Source organism: Sus scrofa, chromosome 1 (assembly GCF_054392235.1).
Source record: "Sus scrofa isolate SSC_HxYL_T2T_F1_AM1 chromosome 1, Sscrofa_HxYL_maternal_Yorkshire_Landrace_v2.0, whole genome shotgun sequence".
Classification (NCBI taxonomy): Eukaryota; Metazoa; Chordata; class Mammalia; order Artiodactyla; family Suidae; genus Sus; species Sus scrofa.
In genome coordinates this window covers 164,751,999-164,773,555 of record NC_139383.1, presented here as the reverse complement: position 1 = coordinate 164,773,555, position 21,557 = coordinate 164,751,999, and the positions used below count along the sequence as shown (strand labels likewise).

General features: G+C 34.8%; 1 protein-coding gene across 5 annotated transcripts in view; it reads left to right on the top strand.

Moving 5' to 3' along the window:
* The first annotated feature begins 15,833 nt into the window (after positions 1-15,833).
* CCDC102B (coiled-coil domain containing 102B) overlaps positions 15,834-21,557 on the top strand; it is a 281,228-nt gene continuing 275,504 nt past the window's right edge. For all 5 annotated transcript variants that reach the window (XR_014841104.1, XM_085018144.1, XM_085018160.1 and 2 more), the window contains exon 1: positions 15,834-15,923. The gene's annotated coding sequence lies outside the window, so the exon portion shown is untranslated. The remainder of the gene's footprint in view (positions 15,924-21,557) is intronic.

Genomic DNA, 21,557 nt, shown 5'->3' with positions numbered 1-21,557 from the left:
CAATAGGTTTATTTGAGTGTCTTGATTAAACAACTGATTCATAAGTTTAACAAGGGAGAGAGCACTTTCTGGCAAGAAAGTGAGCTATAACTCAAGATTTGTACCTATTCTCTAGTAGTAGAAAACAATTCCATGATAGTTTGATGAACTTGGGAATCTTGAGATAATCAATATTTTTCTTCCCCATATGTCTAATTGTCCTTTAATTACCGACAAAATTGCTAGTTACTGGGTCCAAGATCTTTATTTGACAGCAAAGGAATTTTCTTGATTAATGTTCTAAATATAACATCATTTAGCTTTATCTAAGCTTTGTCATTTCTTTTTCATCAACTGATATACTCTTTATGAGTTCATACTGATGATCTACCAGTGTTATATGAATCAGATTCCCAGGAATGCCTTCCTTTTCCTCCGACAATCTTGTATTTGTAATTGAGTGGCTGCTACCATTTGGTGTGAGATGTAATCAGTTTTAGTTTGCAACCTCACCAAATGTCAGAAATGAACAAGATTTTTAGTATCATTAGGCCACATCCTTAAAAAAAATAAGTACAAAACAAACAAAAAAGACTGAGTCACAGTCATGTGAGGAACTTTTCCCAAAGTCATTCAATTAATTGACAATGTTTACATTAAAAATAAAACTATCCAAATCCCTGATGCATAACTGATTGAGTAAATCATAGGCTTATTCAAACTGTGTTTATTGAAAACCTAGTATTTATCAAACCAGTGTGCTAGAAATTGGGAATAAAAGGTGAACAAGGCATGGGAACTGCTCTGAAGGAATCTGCAGAGTTAGAGGAGTACAACTGTAAAGAAATTGTTTTGACTTCCAGTCAAAATAATTTCTAGTTAGAAATTATTCATGCATCCTTTCCAAATTTATCATTGCAAATAAAAAAGGGAGAAAGCTCAAGGGAACACTAGAACAAAACCAAAACTAAGAAAACCTAGTTCTGGGATTTTGAAGAATTGAAGACAGCTATAAGGCAGATAGGGTGCGTATGTGAAAAACTAAGCTTCAGCATCTGCCTTATCCTAAAGTGTGATGGAAGTTATTTTGGAGAATAATACAAAGATGCTTTATGGGTTCCTATGTAATGACATACCACCCAGAGAAATGGATGGCCACCCTCAAGTGCTTTTCTCTGAGGGTGACAGATGTTCCCAACTACCTTGCTTTCATCTCCAGCACCTTGGTAAACAAAGAATGCAAATGCCAATAATTTACTCTGTCGGGAACTTTTTATGCATGCACATGTGTTTGTGTCTTTATGGAGGTGTGTGAGCTTGCAGTGTAGCAAGAAATTATGAGGAGTATAGTCTTCATCAGAAAAAATTATGAGGGAGTATGTCAATAGGAAACCTACCAGCAGTGCATCCTGGAAATTATATCTTCCCCATGTACTTTGTGGTTGGATTGCTTAGGCAATTGGAAAGGAGAAAGAAAATAATAAATAGTTATTTATATTAAAAAATTTCATTTTTTTGTAAATGTGTGTTTTCACAGTAATCTAATAATATATAGCACCTATTGGGACAATAATTTGAATATTATATTTTATAAGTGAATACAGGTGCTTGTATTGTGGGTTCATCCTGAATATGACTTGCTGGTGATTACATAGTCAAAAATGCTTGCAGACTACTAATGAAGAGAAGCAGAAATCATGCCGTGAGGGAAGAAAGAAGGTAGTCAAAAAAATAATAGCTTACTCTAGAGATGAGACATATTAGTAACTCTACAGAGCCTTGCTGTTGATTATAAAGAGCTCTGGGAGTTCCCATTGCGGCGCAGCAGAAATGAATCTGACTAGGAACCATGAGGCTGCGGGTTCGATCCCTGGCCTCGCTCAGGGGGATAAGGATCCTGCATTGCCATGAGCTGTGGTGTAGGTAGCAGGCGCGGCTTGGATCTGGCATTGCTGTGGCTGTGGTGTAGCCCAGCAGCAACAGTTCCGATTAGACCCCTAGCCTGGGACCCTCCATATGCTGCAGGTGCGGCCCTAAAAAGACAAAAGGCAAAAGAAAAAAAAGCTCTGCTATCTTAGGCAAACTTGCTGCCTCACACATAAGCTGATTTTTAAAAAATAAAACAGTATTATTGAGATATAATTCATATACTATACTGTTCACTCATTTAAAATATATAGTTCAGGAGTTCCTGTTGTGGCTTAATAGGGTAAAAACCTAACTAGTATTCATGAGGATGTGAGTTTGATACTTGGCCTTGTTCAGTGGGTTAAAGATCCAGTGTTGGCACAAGGTGCGGTGTAGGTCACAGATACTGCTTGGATCCTGCATTGCTGTGGCTGTGGTATAGGCTGGCAGCTGCAGCATTGATTAGACCCCTAGCTCAGGAATTTCCATAGACCACAGGTGTGACCCTAAAATATATATATATATATATATATATATGTATATATATATATATGTTTTTCTTTTATGTTTGGTGATGAAAATATTCTAAAACTGATTGTGATGACAATTACACAATTCTGTGAATCTATCAAAGCCAGTGAGTTTGAAAATTGAGAAGTCTTCCAACTTTGTTTTGCTTTTTCAAGATTGTTTGGCTATTTGGATACTTTGCAGTTATATATGAATTTTAAGGTTGCATTTTCCATTTCTGCAATTAAAAAAATGCTGTTGTGATTTTGATAGTAAAACTACACTAAATCCGTAGATCACTTTGGGAAGTATTGCCATTTAACAATATTAAGACTTCTCTAATCCTTGAGCATGAGGTATCTTTCTATCTATTTGTGTGTTTGTTTAATATCTGTCATTAATGTTTTACAGTTTTTGGTGTATAATACTTTCACCTTCTTGTTTAAATTAATTAGATATTTCCTTTCTTGGATGCTATTGTAAATGGAATTGTTTTCTTAATATTCTTTCAGATTGTTGCTACTATATAGAAAAATGACTGATCTTTGTCTTGATCTTGTAACTTGCAATTTTGCAGAATTTATGTGCTCTAACAATTTTAATATATGTTCTTTCAGATTTTCTACATAGAAGATTATTTCACCTGTGAATATAGATAGTATATATCCAATTTAGATGCTTTTGAATTTCTTTTTCTTTCCTAATTACTCTGGATAGGACTTCCAGTATAATATTGAGTAGAAGTGGTTAAAGTGGACATCCTTTCTCATTACATTAGAGAGATAGTAGTGAGAAAACTTTCAGTGTTTTATAATTGAGTTTTATGTTAGGTATGGGTTTTTCCTATGTTATCTTTATCTTGTTGGGGGCATTCCTTTCTATTCCTGGTTTACTGACTGTTTCTGTAAACATTAAAGACTGTCGCATTTTGCAGACTATTTTTCTGGTATTATTAATATAATAATGTGTTTTACCCCTTCATTATATTATAGTTGTGTATTACATTGATTGATTTCCATGATTTTTTTTCCTTTTTTGGGGGGCTGGTGGGTAGAATGCCCATAGCATGTGGGAGTTCTCAGGTCAGGGATCCAACCTGTGCCACAGCAACCACCCAGACCACTGCAGGGACAATGCTGTATCCTTAACCTGCTGTGCCACAAGAGAACTCCTGATTTCCGTGTGTTGAAATACCTTTGCGTTCTTGGGCTATATCTCACTTGTTCATGGTATATAATCCTTTTAACATGCATTTAAATTCTATTTTTTAGAATTTCATTGGGGAATTTTTCACTGATATTTTGTAAGGGACATTCGTCTGTATTTTCTTATGATACCTTTTTTTGACTTTGGTTAGAGTAATGCTGGCTTCCTTAAGTTAGTTAGGAAGTGTTACCTCTTCTTAGTTGAGAGGGTTTTTGGTTTTTTTTTTTTTTTGGTATTTTATTTATTTATTTATTTTACTTATTATAGGTCTGTGAGATTTTCTTTTGCTTTCTGAATCAGGTTTGGTAGCTTGTGCATTTCTAGGAGAATCTGTCCATTTTGTCTAATTTTTTGATGGTCATTTGTTCATAATATTTTCTTACAGTCCTTTTTAAAATTTGTATAAGGGTGGTAGACATGTCCCCATTTTTATTTCTATTCCATTGATATGATTCTTCTCTCTCTCTCCTCTCTCATTAATATAATTAAAAGTTTGTCTGTTATGTTGACCTTTTAAAGTATATCTTATATACTCTTTATCTTTAAAGTATATTTTATATACTCTTTGTTTCTGATCTAATCTTTCTTATTTTCTTCTTTCTGCCAGCTTTGGGTTTAGCTTTGTTTTCTTTATATAGTTCTTAAAGAGTAAAGTTAGTTTACTGTTTGAACTACAAAAATCTCCTAATCTGTTTCAGTGGACTTTCTCTTGGTTAAGTATTTGCTAGGTTATAGTACATCTTTGCCTGTCTTCCAGAGTTCCAGTAGGTGGATTCTGACTGTTTTATCAGATTTTCAGTGTTTCTGAGCTCCAGATTTGCCTACTCCACCATTTGTGAAGATGTTATTTGGATCAGAAACATTTTGTATTCACTTGTAGTGTACAGTCTTGTCACAGATCTAGGTTAATTTTTCCATCTCTGTCATAATCTGAAGAGACCTGGACCGGTGTCAAAAAAAGGACTTTATGCTTATCACACCAGATGAGGAGGAAGTAGATAGTACTTCAATGGCCTTTCTAAGCCACAGGCCTTACCAAGAGTGGAGGAAAAACCCACTACATCAGCAAAAGTTTTAGGTATATGAGATAATGCGTTCTCGGTATATCTTGCACCCTCCATCATGATAAAGGAAGCACAAATTATCTATTGGTCATCTGTAGTAATTTAACCAACAATATCAGCAATGGCACATAACAAGATGTCTTCATTACTTATCTGATCATGAGGGTCATGGGTAATACTCTTATTTGTGTCTATTAGTATTTTCTGATCTCCTTAAAAAGAAACATCCATTAGTCATATAACACATATTTTTGACAAAATGTATTTAAGTTCTCAAGAAATTAGTAAGAGAAGAATGAGTGGGTGGACAAAAATATTTGGACATATAATTTTTCTTTGCTGAAGTCAAGATTCCTATCTGTAAAATAATGACTTTATTACATTAGTTGTTTTCCAAAGTGCTCCTTAGAGTCTGGGGAAATGTATTGATGACCTCCAAGTGCCATTGTTAGAAGAAATTAGGTATGTATGAGGAGAGTGTCCAAGTGGGAAGGTATCCAAGCCTTTCTCCAAGCATTAATGGGAGAAGTTCCACGCTTGATGTACAAGACTTCTGTGTAATATACATGCATTTTTTATTCTTAAAAGAAAGGGCTCCATTACTTTAAAAACATTTTGAAAGCCAATGTGAAAAATAATTTCTTAGATTAATTCTGACTATAAACTGTCAAATATTAAAATATAATAATGATTATTATTTTAAATTGCCTGCAATGTCATCTGAGTTTGCCCTGTATAATGATTTGGGGAATAAATAGAAGACACAAGTATTGAGTATAGGCATTTTAAAAGCTTTTATAGTAACACTTATTGCCAAGCCTTGTAAATTACTTCAGATAAAGTTACAATATACATTGATTTTAATTTTGAAATCTAAGAGATAGTCTAAATAGAATACTAATTGAAGTATTTTTGAAGGTTTCTAAAAATAAACAGATAAAAGAGACCGTAAATACAGAAACTGTCTTTATTATAGTTATCTTAGGTTAATTTCTATCATTTACCCAGAAAATTTTCACTAGTCTGAACTAATAACAATGCAATTACGCTTGAAAAAACAACTCTACTCCTGTTCTTATCCTATCAAATGTATTATCATCGACTTATTTTAAAAAAATATGCTTATTTTAAAAAAACATGCTTATGTAATATGCTTATTTTAAAAAAACATTATTATGTTTATAGACATATTTTTATTTTTGAACTCTCAGGATTTGAGTGAAATTCTGCATTTTTATTTGGCCCCTCACCAAATTATTTCTATTGTTATTGATTTGAGACTTTTTTTTTTTTTTTTTTTTTTTTTTTTTTGTCTTTTTGCCATTTCTTGGGCCGCTCCTGCGGCATATGGAGGTTCCTGGGCTAGGGGTCGAATCGGAGCTGTAGCTGTCAGCCTACGCCAGAGCCACAGCAACGCGGGATATGAGTTGTGTCTGCGACCTACACCACAGCTCACGGCAACGCCGGAACCTTGACCTACTGAGCAAGGGCAGGGATCGAACCCGCAACCTCATGGTTCCTAGTCTGATTCGTTAACCACTGTGCCACGATGGGAACTCCTGATTTGAGACTTTTTAAAATCCAAGGGAAAAAATGAATACATACATCTCTATGTCTTTATTGTATAGGAATATACCTAAATTAAATTACCTTTCAAAAATATTTTTAAAAAATGAACAATTCCTTGTTTCTTTTCCCCCGCAGTTTTTCAAAATAAGTAGAAGTTATAATTGAGTAATGGGAAATATGTGTTGGAAATACTATTGCCTATATTTAATTAGCCAATGGCACTACATAGTCTATTTTTAAGTTAAAAAATGTTTTTTGCTTTATCTTTTCCTTTTGTTTTAGTTTAATAGTCTCAGTCAGACTCGATCTTTATCAGAGGTGTGTTCCCCTCCCACAGTTCAGAGATGCCACTGTAACTCTCTAATTTACAAGAGTTGGCAATAAGAAGATTTGAATTCATCAGTATTGATTAACCAGAATTGAATAAAATCCTGAGGGATATTTAAAATCCTTTGACGAGCTTAGAATAAAAAGAATATCATTTGTTTTTTCATGGTTGATGTATAATTGAATCTATATTATTATTATTTGTTACTATTTTCATTATACATGCCATTTAATGAGGGCTTCCTACATGCCAGACTCTGGATTCCATTTTGCAGATTCAAAAGTGTCCTTACAATACATGTTGCTGATGAGGTGTCTGGGGTCAGTGGAGGTTGCTTTGTGGGTACTTTTGTTTACCCAGAAGATCTGGTCCCTGAAAGGACCCTGACAAGGCTTTCTGAGCCCCTTTCCAGGCAGGTTTCCAGGCAGGTTAGAGAGGAAAGCAGGAAAGCAAGCTCTAGATACCCACTGTCTTTTTCTTTTTTTTAGAAAACTTTTTTATTTTATTTTTTTTTTAATTTTTGAGTGGTTTGCTTCAGTGTATTTCACTTCCATTATAGGTTATTGTAAGATATTAAGTATAATTTCCTGCGCAACACAATAGGTCCTTGTTGGTTAGCTATTTTATGTATAGGAATGTGTATCTGTTAATCTCAAATTCCTAATTTATTCCTCCCCCCTACCTTTTCCCCTTTGGTTAACTATAGTTTGTTTCCTATGTCTTTGAGTCTATTTCTGTTTTGTAAATAAGTTCATTTATATCATTTTTAAAAAATTCCACATATAAGGAATATCATCATTCTTTTTTATGGCTGAGTAATACTCCTGTGTGTGTATGTGTATAACATCTTTATACCATAAACCAATTCACAGTTTCAATGCAGTCTCTATCAAAATACCAATAGTATTTTTCACAGGACTAGAACAAATAACCCTAGAATTTGTATGAAACCAATATGCTTTTGATGTTTAGAAATTTCCCCAACTGTCTTGTCTCATGTAAGCACTCCTTTATTTCAGCACACTTACAGGTTAATTTTTAATACAACAATGACATTTTTATGTTTTGTCAATAGGACATAGGGTGTGAGGAGAGGAAAAGATTTACATGGAGTCCACTACATTAAACTAATGTCTGATGATACCATTTATGAGTTTTTGGAAATGCCTTGTCCCTGGTTTAATAATTGATACTCAAGACTAAAATCCATGTTTCACTCTTTCTTGAAAGGCAAATGTGTAACTATTCTAATGGTGCTTTGACAACCATGATTACATTTTTCTGTTTCCTAAGAATTTTTAATTTCTAAACTGCATTGTTTTACCTCAAATATACTCCAAGTTTTAAATATTAAAAGCCTCAAACTTGCTTAAGGCTGTGATAATAATTCATGTTACAAACAACTTAAGGGCTAATTGAATATAGGACTTCAAGAATTCATAATTAGGGTGGACATGATATAGTTTTTATTAAAGAGTATGATTGGCCATTTATAGAGATACTTATAATGTGGGAAAATAATAATAATTTTCAACATACATTTTTATTTCCCTAATTTTCCTTTAGTGAAGTTGAGTCTAACATAGGCAACACATTGAGATCAAGAACAAACCCACATCTCTTAGGACATTATTCAGGTTTAGTTTATAATAGTGGATTATGCTATGAAACACTACTGTTTTGATAATTTTTATTACACTTTGTACATAGCTGGGATTTATTGCTGAAAATTGCAACTCATTAAAATATAAAGAAGTAACATTTTTTTGGGAGTTCCCCGTCGTGGCGCAGTGGTTAACGAACCCGACTAGGAACCATGAGGTTGCGGGTTCGATCCCTGCCCTTGCTCAGCGGGTTAAGGGTCCGGCGTTGCCGTGAGCTGTGGTGTAGGTCGCAGACGCGGCTCGGATCCCGCGTTGCTGTGGCTCTGGTGTAGGCCGGTGGCTACAGCTCCGATTGGACCCCTAGCCTGGGAACCTCCATATGCCGTGAGAGCGGCCCAAGAAATGGCAAAAAGACAAAAAAAAAAAAAAAAAAAGAAAGAAGTAACATTTTTTCCTTTCACAGAATCCAAATGATAGATTAACAAAAAGAAATTTATGAAAATAGTGAAAGGAAACGTGCTATATGGAGAAAATTTTTCCATAAGCCTTAGCAAATAGTAGTTTACTGTTGCTGCCAAGAATATTTATTAACATTAATCAGTACGTGTGGAGGAGGATTACTTCTTTGTTGAATGAGATTATTTGGCAAGGGCAGTCCAACAACTGTGGCTGAAGTATTCAGAAATGGGATATGTTTTCTAAACCACCTTAGTAAAATTAATTTTTCTCTATATGGACTGTCTTTTCTCAGTTTGGTCAACAATTAAATTGTTAATTTAATATAGTTCTTGAGCAGTGGAGAGCACTTTTCATCAATGTAGTGAATGTTGAATTGTGCTCTTTTGAGAAAAAAAATATTCTTGGCATTATCAATTTAAATTTACTAAGGAGAAGCTTTGTTGTCTTTGAGTATGTAGTAATCCTAAATTGAAGTTCCCAGGACAAATGAATTATAATACTATAAGACTGAATTAGAAATTGTTTCCCTGCATTAGCAATGGTTTTTGCAACATTTTTGTTTTCATTCCTTATACTTTTGATACCTTAATGTACACAGATTGCATGAGTGACTATGTTTGAAATATGTGAGTAGAGTGATGGTGGTGGTGGTGGTGTGTGTGTGTGTTTATGAAGAGAGAGAAGAGCAAGAGGGAGGGGAAGAGAGAGAGGGAGAGAGCGGGAGATAAAAGGAGAAAGATATTAAGGAACTTAATGTTTTGGTAAAATAAACTTTTGAAAGTATTTAATCTAATTTCCTTCTAATTTCCTGGCTATATGTATGGGGAAAATAAGGCTTGGAATGACAGAGTCACTTTACCCACACCTGACAGCTGGTTACCAGCAGAGTGAATCCATGTCTTAATTTCATCTTCCCATTACTCCAGCCCCCTAAACAATGAACCTCCACTGATAGGAATTTTGCCCCTCAGGGGACATTTGGCAATGTCTGAAAACATTTTTGGTTGTTGCAACTTGGAAGTTTTTCTGGTAACTAGTGTGTAGAGGACAGGGATGCTACAAAAGACCCTATAATGCTCAAGATAGGCCCCTGTAACAGAGTTATTTAGTCCAAATATTGACAGTACTGAGTTTGATAAATCCTTTCAAAATATGAAGTACATCACACTGTGATTAACCAAGGAAAGAGAGCTAACCATTGACTCATGGATCAAACTCATACTGCTATATCTAAATGTTTAATCCTAATTATGTAAAATACATCAGATTATTTAAAAAGAAAGTATTTGTCTCTGGGCCATTGTCTCATGAGGAGGTATTCCTAAGAAATGTTCATGTAATATTCAAAGTCTCACAAATATAAATTCATTTTGTTTTTACAAAGTCTCACTATGATAAGTTCATCATATGCTTATTATAAGCCCAAGTATTATGTCAAATTGTTTCTGTCAGGCCCAAGTGTTGGGTGCCAGAACAAGATTACAACCATGAAGCTACCAGGTAGAGAAGTAGCAAAATAAGTTGTATCATCAAACTGGGCTGTACTTAACATTTTCTTCATGTACTTATTTATAATATAAAATTTTCTTTAAAATTATTTTGTAGGCATGGTAGTTAAGCCAACATACTACTTTTTAAAATAAAGCAACTTACTAATGATTACTATCACTAATGATAGTTCTACATTATTTAATATTAAGTTTATGTTAAGTTCTTTACATCCATTATGTCTTAGCCCTCAGAATCTCTCTATAATTCATGACATTCATTTTATAAACGAAGGGACTGAGGGGCTCAGAGATGTGACTCTGAGGTCTGTCTTAGATCAGGGACTCTTCTTTTTAAAATATGTTCTATTGTGGATCAGATTTATTTTTCTTACAATTGTTTTCTTAACATATCTTGTCCTCAACTGACAAGACATTAATTGAATTGGCTTTGTGTTACAACTTAGACATTTTCATAGTAAATACACATTGTGCTCGTAAAGAAATTCCACACACTGTGAGACAATAATTCCTATTTCTAAAAGAGTGAAAGAAAAATAATATTTTTTCTAATGCTGCAATAAGACTCACACGTTGACATTCAGATTTATGTGCCTGATGTATGTGGATAGGCACAAGTTAGTTTAATTAAAGATGGGGCTTTCCAGCTGGTCTCTTGATTGATGAAGGATGTATTCATACTCTGTGATTTTGTGCATACGCGTTTCTAATCTGTGATTTCAAATCACAACTACATTTCAATCTAAACAAAAATTGGCTTCCTGGCAAAAAAATTTTAGTTACTGAGACAATTGCATGTTGCTTTAGTTTAAGCTACAATTAATGTTAATGCTATTAAAATTGTAGCAATTAAAATTTAACAGAACACCTGCGTTCACATAGTTACTAAGATCCACAGAAAATCTTTTCCATTTGTTTTTGTCAATATTTCTATTTTTCTTACTTTGTCAGTGAGAGGCATATACATGCGATGTTTGGGAATATTTTTTTCAACTTACAAAAGTAGAAAAAACAATATTAGGTGAAATTTAAAAATCACATATTCATTGTTTTAAAGTATATTTTTCCAATTTATTTTCTTGACAAGCTGTTCAGTCTGGAGATAAACTCATTATTTTTGTTTTCTTCCTTGCTGTCATAGGACATCCATACATTTATTCATTTGTCCATTTATTCATTCATTCATTGATCCATTGTTTTATTTGCCTATTATTAAAGACATACAATGTCGTCTCCTTAAGAACTGTATGGTTAGCCAAGGAAACAGACATGTAAATAAATACATGGATATCACCTTTGGCTGTAGCATTAACTCTTTCTCTGGGGATTGGAAGAGTCCTCACAGGGATGAGAAATAGCTGTAAAATTGGGTAAAATTTGCCATGGGAGTTTTCAATTTCATGGTTTCTTCAGGGCTCCTCAATTAGGTGATAAGGATCCAGAGTAAAATCTGTTCTGATTAACATTTATTCTCCCATGATTTCTGCAGTTATATACTGTTACCACTTTTTATTGGCTTGTAGCTCCCACTCTAATAAGGAGGGCCACAGTGGAAACCCGATGACAGTGATTTAACCAGTTCAACTCTCTTTTCCTTCCATCACCTAAGTCTGCATGAGTCAATCACACCCCAGCTCCTTCTGCCCTTTTCAATGTGGCTTCCATTTGAGTCTTGACCTCAGGACCTTACAATCAGTTAAGGAATGCTGCACATCTCCAGCCTTCCATCCTTATTCAAGGAAGGAAGAAGAGGAAATAAGTGAAATGGAGAGGCACCCACATGAGGAAGATGAAACTTTCCAACAATACTCTACAGACTTTTGCTTATGTTTCACTGTAACACAAAGGTTTTTGTTTGTTTTTGTTTTTGTTTTGTTTTAGCTTACTCCGTTGTTGCCCCAAACAAAAATAAAATATTCTTTTTTGTAGTAAGGAAGTAGAGGTATGATACTGGGGAGAAAATCTCAGAATTCAAAGGGAGGACCTAATCTATGCAGTGAAATTGGAATACACACACCCACAAATCAGCCTTCATTGATGTGTGCTGAGTGCCTTAAGCTATTTACACTTGCCAACAAATTATGAAAATTCCAAGTTTCTCCTCCTTTTTTCTCAGGTGCCTCTTCCTTTTTGTGGTATATAGAGTGTTAATGTAATATGTGTGTGTGTTTGTGTATGTGTGTGTTAAAAGTTGTAGTGGCAATGTGCCCTTTGAACTAAGAGGAAGATGGATAACTTTGTTTTCATGATGCTGGTAGGTACCACACTATCAATCAACAAAGCATTTGTGAGACAGACTTGGCAATAAGGACAAACCAGAACTTACGCTACTTTCTGGCTGACCCCAAGCAAAGTGAAGTTGTGTAGAAAAAAAAAAGAGCCTTTACTTAGAAAAATTCCAAGTGAGACAGTGTCTTCCATAGGCAGCCAGATTTTACTGATCAGTAATTTATAAACTCGTCAGTAAAAACTGATACAGTAAAACAAAAATCTGATTGGCGTGGGTTTGAAAGAGATGGGGGAGATGAAGAGAAGACAGACAAATTGACAATTCTTTCAGGTTTTTCTAATAAAATTGACTTATTTTCTTTAAAGAGTGAAGAGGAGTGAGGACTCAGGAATAACAAAGGGTTTTGAGAGAGACTGGATGATTGTTCTTTACAATTGATAGTACAAGGTACAGTAGAGGTTTTGAAAGAAATGTAACATTTGGGGTCTGGAGATTATAGAGAGGTCTCCTTATGGCTATTCTCATTAGAATGTTAGAAATACAGATCTGAAGTTGATAAACTGTTCAGGGCTGGCCATACATAGTTGGGAATTACTTGTGTATTAGTATATTTTCTAGGACTCCTTCACAAATTGCCACAAACTTGGTGGCTTGAAACAATAGATATTTATTGTCTCACAGTTCTGGAGGCTAGAAGTTAACAATCAAGATGTCTGCAGGACCATGCTTTCTCTCCAAAGGCTTTAGGGGTGGATTCTTCCTTACCTCTTCCTAAATCTTGCGGGTACCAGCATTCCTTGGCTTGTGGATGCATCACTCCAGTCTCTGTATCTGTCTTCTCATGATCTTCTCCTCTGCTTTTCTGTATCTAATTCTCCCTCATGTTAAATGGACATCAGTCATTGGATTGGGGCCTACCCTAGTCCATATGATCCCATCTTAACTTGATTATATCTGCAAAGACTTTATTAACAAATAATGGTACTTTCATAGGTACCAAGGGTTAAAAATTTAACATATCTTTTTGGAGGACATAATTCAGCCCACTACAAGATGCATAGTGAGAGAATTCACAAAATCATATGTGATTACTCTGATAGAGGATGAGGAGTAAGACTAGGATGAGTGATAGTCCTGTGGAGTGATTCCTTCTTGAAAGAGAACAAAGTAATATAGGAGGAGATAAGGACATGACATGGCCAACAAAGCATAAAAATAATCCAGAAATGGTGCATTCTGGCAAATGTATTTTGAAGAAGAGATTTGACAAGAGGACTGAAAATCTTCAAAAGTTTCAAATAACATGAGAACTGGAAATACACAACTGTAGCTCTCACTAAAGATGTAGAAGAAGAAGTCTAGAGGCAGAGAGGTCATTCAGGAAGATTCTGCAGTTATCCAGACCGATTATGGCAATCACCTGGACCAGGACTGTTGAAGCAGGAGGAGAGGACAAAGCAGATCATTGAAGTAAAGTGAAGTGATGCTGGATTGAATATAGAATAAAAAAGAGTAAGACTCATTGCCATTATTGAGGTAAACAACACAGCTAATCCATGGAGAGGTGATGATTTCAGTTGTAAATATCTTGATGTCATATTTTCTAATAGCAGAAAATAGTGTGCTGATGTGTTGTCTTAGAAACTCAGAAGAGGATTGGATTCAAATATAAGTCTTTGGGAATCATATGAAAAGAAAAGTGGTAATTGAAACCATTAGAATTGGGTGACATTACCCAGAGAGGTAATAGATTTATGTGAGGACATGAGGCACATCCAGAGAGTGGGGCCAGGAGGATGAGTGGTCAAGAAGAAGGCCAGGAAAATATAGTGCTGAGATCCGAGAAGAGAGTCTTCGTGTCAGTGGGTTGTAAACAATATGAGACTGCATAGATGACAGGACAAGGGCTGAGAGGGGTCTATAAACTTAATGAAAACACAAAATGGGCAGGTGTATGAATGCCTGTGTATGTGTGTGTGTGCGCAAGTGTGTGTTTTCAGAGACAATCATTTTGGTGCCTTAAAGGAGTAGATGGCAGATTAAATGGGTTTCATGCCTGGAAAGAGCTCTTTCAGTCATTTGACCATGAAGGAAAAGAGAATGGTACCTGCAAGTGAAAATGACTGAACTAAAAGGGAAAGTCATTGGCATAACTGAAACTGACTGAAGAATTGATATTTACAATCTCATGGTGAAAAATCCAGACAAAAGGGAGAGCTCAGTGAAAGCGAAGAGAGTATGGTGATGGAGCACATTTCCTGAAAAGACAGAACGAAAGGAAACCTCAAAGGCTTAGTTTACGTTCCGTGGAAAGATGGTCACCCTCTCCATTGCACCAGGAAGTAAGGAGGAAAGGATGCTGTTAAGCAGAAATAGATGATGAGTAGGTTATTCAGCTAAGAACACTCCTCCAAAATAAGAACAGAATAAAAATAAAATAACTTGAAGATATTAACTCCCCAATGTTGCTATTTTCATGCTATTTATAAGGATACAGTGATCTAGTTTCTTTTGCCCTGTCCTCTTTTTCTTGGGTGTTCTATTCTGTTTCAACTGGAGAAGCTCTCTTTTATGTGGTGTGACATCACCATTCATCATTATGCCTCCTGACAGCTGCATCAAGTCACTGCAAAGTCACTCTGGTTCCCCCCCTCCCCCTCCCCCTGCCAGGGACAGGAGCCAGAGACCTCTTTTGGGGGCCCTAGAGAGCTCTCTTGGCAGCCCCAGAGAATGCAGCTCATAATTTTTCCCAAAATGACTGGAATCAAAGATTTCAATGTATAGTTTTTGTGTCTTGATTTCTATACTGAAAGTTTATTAAATATTTTTTCTTTTTCTTTTGGGAGGCAATCTAATAAAAATCATTTTGGACCAGTGATATTTCCTATTGTTCCTGTAATCTGCAGTATAATTTTTCTTTAAATCTATTGCAGATAGATATGTTATGAGTTTGATTGGCTTTTTCTTCTCTTTTTTTTTTTTGGCTGTGCCCATGGCACATACAAGTTCCCAGGCTAGGGATCGAACCTTGCTATGGCAATGACCTGAGCCACTGCAGTGACAAGGCCAGATCCTTAACCTGCTGTGTCACAAGGGGACTCCACATTATTAGTACTTTGGCTTTGCCACTTTATTTTTTCTATTACTATTGCAAGTTACACAAATATTTTTTCTATTACTATATACAAGTTATTAAACAAATACACTGGTGGATGAAAGGGTGGGTGGTTTCTTCCTTTTTCACTCACAGCACAGTTTGAAATAATTTGTGTAGAGAGCATTGAATAGCCATATCCATGAGTTAGGGAATAGTAAAATGATTTCATTTTGGATAGTTCACTTGTGATCCACAAAGGGTGTTGTGGTATTGGTTTTGATAAAACTTCACAGCCAATGGGAATCTTTTTCAAGTTAGTGTGGAGTAGCCTTAATGCTGGAAATAATCCTGTTGGCCAGGACCCCAGAGCCATACAGATGAAAAAAGGATGCAGGAAACTCTGTTGTTTACACATGTGTCTGTAACACTGAGCCGCTAGAGCAGCCCAGCAAGCCCAGAGGGTAAGATGCCTAATAACCTTGTGGTTTTCTGTTTAATTTTTATATTTTCCTGGTGGGGCCGAGTGTGCGGTATTCTCAGAGCAAAGAGAAAGACAGTTGCTTATAAGATGAAGAACAAAACTACTGTAGGTCTGAGAAACAGGGATTTAGAGTTTCTTCTTAAAGAGGACTTGATTTCTTCCATCCCTCTTCCATTTTCCACGTTGGTATTATTTATCCTAACAGCTTGTCAGACATTTCCTTTTTTTTTTTTTTAATAACTGTATACTAACAAAGGTAAGATTTTCAACTCTAAATTTAGACAGTAATATGATATGTTGGTAATAAAACCTTATTTTGTTGCTCCAAACTAATATGATTTAGTCATTGTGTTTGAAGTAATCTATATTCTTAGAGTAAAAATAAAATAGAATTGTTATGCAAATCCTCAAGTTTATTCCTCATGCATTTAGAGTTCTCATTTTGCTAGTCTTCATGCCGAGTTTCTATCACTGTTCACAAAAAACTATACTTCCAACTCAGCCCTAATCTTGATTTCTTGATATAAGTTATCTGGGTGTGGAGAAATACATAGCATAAAATACTAAAAGCTTTCACATAATAAAATGAAATAGGCATTTAACTCTAGAGAAAGTAATTACAGAATTGAAGAAAAAAAAATCTCTGGAAACCATTGGGAGTATATGTTTTCTGCAAAGATAAATTATGAAATGAATGTTGAGTGGGTAAATCTGTTAAATAGAAATATAAGAGAGATATCCTTCAAAAATACAATTAGAACATGTTACATACGGCATTGAAATATTCAGATATATTTCTTGATATTCTCATTTACGTAAACATTAGTTTTCCTATTTTCTAAAATTATCTGAATACTCTTTTGCTAATATTTTTATGGGATAGGGTATTGCTACAACTTTTGATTAATTTTTTTGCTGTTCATCATTTTATTGTCAAATATCCTAACACAGAAATTAAACGGTCTTTAATTTCTAACTTTTCTCCATATTTTTACTTAATATGGAAGTGAATCTTGAAAAATTAGTGATACAATACCTGTACGAGTTTTGTGTGATTTTGCAACATTGATTTAAAATATCAATGTCTACTTGAATCTTTAGGAGAATGTTTTATATGAATTCCTTTTTTCCCCAAACCTTTAAAAAATATTTTTCTTGTGTGTTAAATATCATTTAGTAGCCTCTCCTTTGCACTCTTCATTTGTTTTGATTGTATTCAGTATTTGCTTGATCTCTGGGACATAACTTCCAGGTACCTCACATGGGTGTGGCCTTGAAATTTGTGAGGGTTCCATCTAATTATTGGAGCCACACATATAATGACAATAATTATTTAAACTAGAAAGTGATCTTAGGCCATTTCCATTTGAAGAAGAAGTATATCTCCCATGCTTATATTACAGGGGCAGTTGAATTCTGTCCTATTGCCAAAACCTTCAAAATTTCCTTTTTAGTAAGATTTTAGAGAAGCCTTGAAAGAAAAGTCTGGCTATGTAAGTTGAGACTTAAAAAATTAGAGGAATTTAGATAGTTGCTGAAAAGCAAAAAGACTCTTCTACTTTGTAGAAGTAGTTGAAGCAAAGGGTTTTGAGGCTAAATTAATCTAAACCAGGAAGAGTAGGGATGAATAATCCACCTTATTGGAGCAGAAAAAAGTACACTTTGTGAGGAGCAGACATTATGTTCAAATATAGAGCTGGATAGAGTTGTGGCGCATCTTAAAACTCATATAGATTAATTTTGTCTGTATACAATTGGGGCAAATGCAAGTTTCTGAGGAGATGGAGTGTTTTTACTCCTCCTCCTCTTTCTTCATCATCTTCTTCTTCATCATTGGCAATACTGCCAGCACGTAGTTGTACTTCTGTGTACAAGATAATTTGCATACATATCTACCATTTTGATAGATGTGTGATCAAATTAACTTCATCTCACATGTTATCTTTATTTTACACATGAAGGGCTCTGATGTTCAAAAATGTCAAATGATTTCTTGAAAGCCACAGATATAGTAAGTGGAGCCAGGATTCCAAACAATGTCTTTCTGGCTTCAGAGCTGTTCCACTATGTTGCACTGGTATTTTAAGAATGTGAATCTGGCAGGAGTTAGCAGGATGGTTTGGAATGGGCATTGGGGTAACAGAGTGCAGGGAGGAGGTTGTGAGAAAGTAGGCAGATTGGTTCCAGCATTTGTAAACCTAAACTGATCACAGTTCCCTCAGATGGTCCATTCTTGCCTTTGGTAATAGAAAGAAGGAATAGATACTGAAAATAAGCAGTGTTTACATTTAATTGGCTGTTCTCATATTCAATTCTTATGCTTTCCTCTTTTTTTCATTTTCTTGAATGTTTTATTCACATTCAAAAATATATATTTTGATTTCTGAAAGGAAGTTGCATCTCTGATTTTCATCTAATATTACTTATTCACAAATAAAATATGTGAAGTGACTGGAAGTGATATTGGGAACATACTGGGATCCCTTTGTTTCTCTTTGATGGTGTGATATGAATGGATGCCTAGTGACCACACCTTAAAATTATGGAGAGACTCAATTATGACCAAAGAAAATTATTCTGTAAGTTTTATGTTAATGGGTGAAGAGCATATATAAAATTTATATTGTTAATAGATAAGGTTGAGAACAGTGTATGTGTAGTAAAAATAATAGAATCTATTTATGAATAATTTTCCTTTCAAATACCCAAACCTTAAATGTATTATTTTGCTTTACCTCTAAACAGAATAGGACCAGTATCTGCAATAGTATTCATTTTCTTCTTTTCTATTTTTCAATATTTTTAATGAAATAAAGTTATAAAATTACCTTATGTTACAATAGTGAGTTTTGAATTATATGTATGTGTAACTTAACTGATATCATTTTAGAACTGTACTATCTACTATTTTAGAAGCTTACTATCACTTAAGTAGGCTTTATTGGAGTAATAACTTTTGCCAAACATCCAAACAGATAAAGATTATATTGAAACGTAAAGATTCATCCTTTAAAACTTTTCTAAAAGAACAAGTACAGTTTTGTTGTTTCAAATACTTTGGTCACTGACTTTATGACATTTTATTTTAATTAAATAAGGTCTAGGCTAAAATCCAATACTGTATGCCAAAGAGAGCATTTTGTACATCCAGTGCCCAGTCGTCAGTGCACTCCCCAATTATAGACGCTCAATTGTGATTGAGTGTGAATTTGAGAACTTGGTTGTACAAAAGAAAACTAGATATATATTTCATTGCAGGAAATCAGCCTATCAAAGAGAAGATGGGTTGGGCTCAAGGCCATTCCACTGAAATCATAGCTTTGCAGAGAATTATTATTATTGATATAATAATAATAATATTTAAATATTACATTGGCATAATATTACAAGTTATAATTTATATATATTATTATACAATATTATACAAATTATTACAAAAAATATTACACATATTCAATGATATTTGCCAAGAATTACTGTTATATGTAACACAGATATAATGATATTTGAAATTAAATTTTAAATAATTAAAATTCTGGTATGAGCATCTTTTCTCGGCAGCTGAAGTCAGAGATAGCTTTAGTATTGTGTCAAAAACATGCTCATTGCAGAACTTGCAAATGGTACTTTATCAAACACTTGTTTTAATTTGTAGAATTAAAATTTCAAAGAAAAAGAAGTGAGTCTTTCAGTCACTGACTCATGGACATATGTTTCTAAGCTACAGGAACCATTTGGAAATGTCACATGAGGTTTTAAAGTGACTATTTCAGTGAAGAAGAGCCTGAAGCAGCTCTAGACTAGTTTTTAAGGAAATAGTTCTGAGGGTTTGTCATTGAGTCTCTCATTTCCCCCTTTAGTGAATTTAGGATTATGAAGGCCATCATGTCAAAAGTTGGATTTATGATGCCTGCAAAAGTTCAAATGGCTTTATTATTCAACACATACTCACAGATTCCTTTCTTCTGTTTAATCATTCAAATGAGGTGAAAATACAACTCACAAATTATTAATGCTCAGCTCAGCAGTGTGGTAATAGTTGGTAGCAAAGGAGGGGAAGGGAGAGAGAGGAAGGAGAGAGAAGAACTGCCAGGCAATCTACTGGAGTTTAATGTAGTTCTGAGCAGTTCCATTTTTAAGTTATTCCTAGAGAGGAACTCAAGTAATTGCAGGGAGTGTGTAAGGGCTCGGCTGTGCTTCATCTAGTCTTTGGTTCAGAATCTCCTGTGGGTTTAACTCAAGGGCAGGACTGAGTTGTGTCAAAGCCAGACGGCTTAAACTTGCTCTCATTTCATTCTCTAATGCTGCCCAAGCTTCTCTGTTCTTTTTATAATGACAAAGTTTGAGTTACAAAATGTGCAATTGTGTGGATTGAAAACCTTGATTCTGGCAATTATGATATGTAATAAATGGACTCTGAAGATGTTGATACTAATCAAATCTACATACTGGCTTCTAAGCTTTGAATGTGGAGCTAAAATAAATTTGACCTACTAGTGCAGATTGATGGGAAGGATTACAGTATTCTTGGAGCCATAAGGACCACTCTTACAGGTGGGCTTCTCACAGAAGGCCAGGGCTGAAGCCCAGCCAACACCAAAATTCAGCTCCTAGATCTTATACTAATATATTCACTTGTCTTTTTCCCCTCTGTGACTATATATGGTATTATTGAGTATGATGTTTGTCTCTATAAATTAATGAAAGTGACACATTCCAGAAACTTAGATGTTTATCAGAAGCAGTATCAGAAGGATAAATAATGCAAAAGGCAGACTCCCACTTCCATCTTCTCACTCCTGTGAAACCCCTTGATTCTCTTGTTTTGCAGAAAGGATACACATGCTTTTTTCTCTCAAGACCCCCATCCACTTTCCAAACTCTCAAATTTATTTGTGACTGAATATGTGTAAATATTTGTCTTTTGTAGACATAGATATTCACTGTAAGTATATATATATGTATATATAATCATATAAATATATATAATTTAGATAATTCAAAGAATTAAGCTCCTGATCACAAATAAAATGGAAGTTAGCCTCACTCAAAACTTTTTCTAGATTAATTATGAAAATTTATCACCTTCCAATTTTCAAAGGTCACCTTCTTTAGAGGAGTCTGACTTATTTAGTAAAACTTGCATTTGGGAGAAAAAGAATAGTTCTAAGTCATTCTGTTTTCTTAGAGGTTTACTCACTCAGCAGTGAACATGTGCTGTGTCTCAGCCTGTGTTCTAGCAATAGAAATAGAAATGCGAACTGAACTAAAATTCCCTTCTTTCATTGAGTGTAAATTCTAGCTAGTGAAGCAATAGAATCCAGGAATTCTGTAATTCCCTGTTAAGTAATAATAGGGGCATGAAGAAAGAAAAGGCAGGCTAAAAGGGAATGGAGAATGTGGGCTTTGGACATAATCAGAGTATTGCCCTCTGTCAGGGTGAACAAAAGGAATCTACCATGAGGAATCTTAGGGGAAAAGTTAAAAGCAGAAGAAAAAACACTAAAGTCTCTAGTCAGGAGAGTTGTGTCTTTTAAAGGAATGACCAGAAGGCCAGCAGCTGCAGAAGGTAAGCAAAGCAGAGGCAGGTGTGCTGTGAAATGAATCCAGCTAT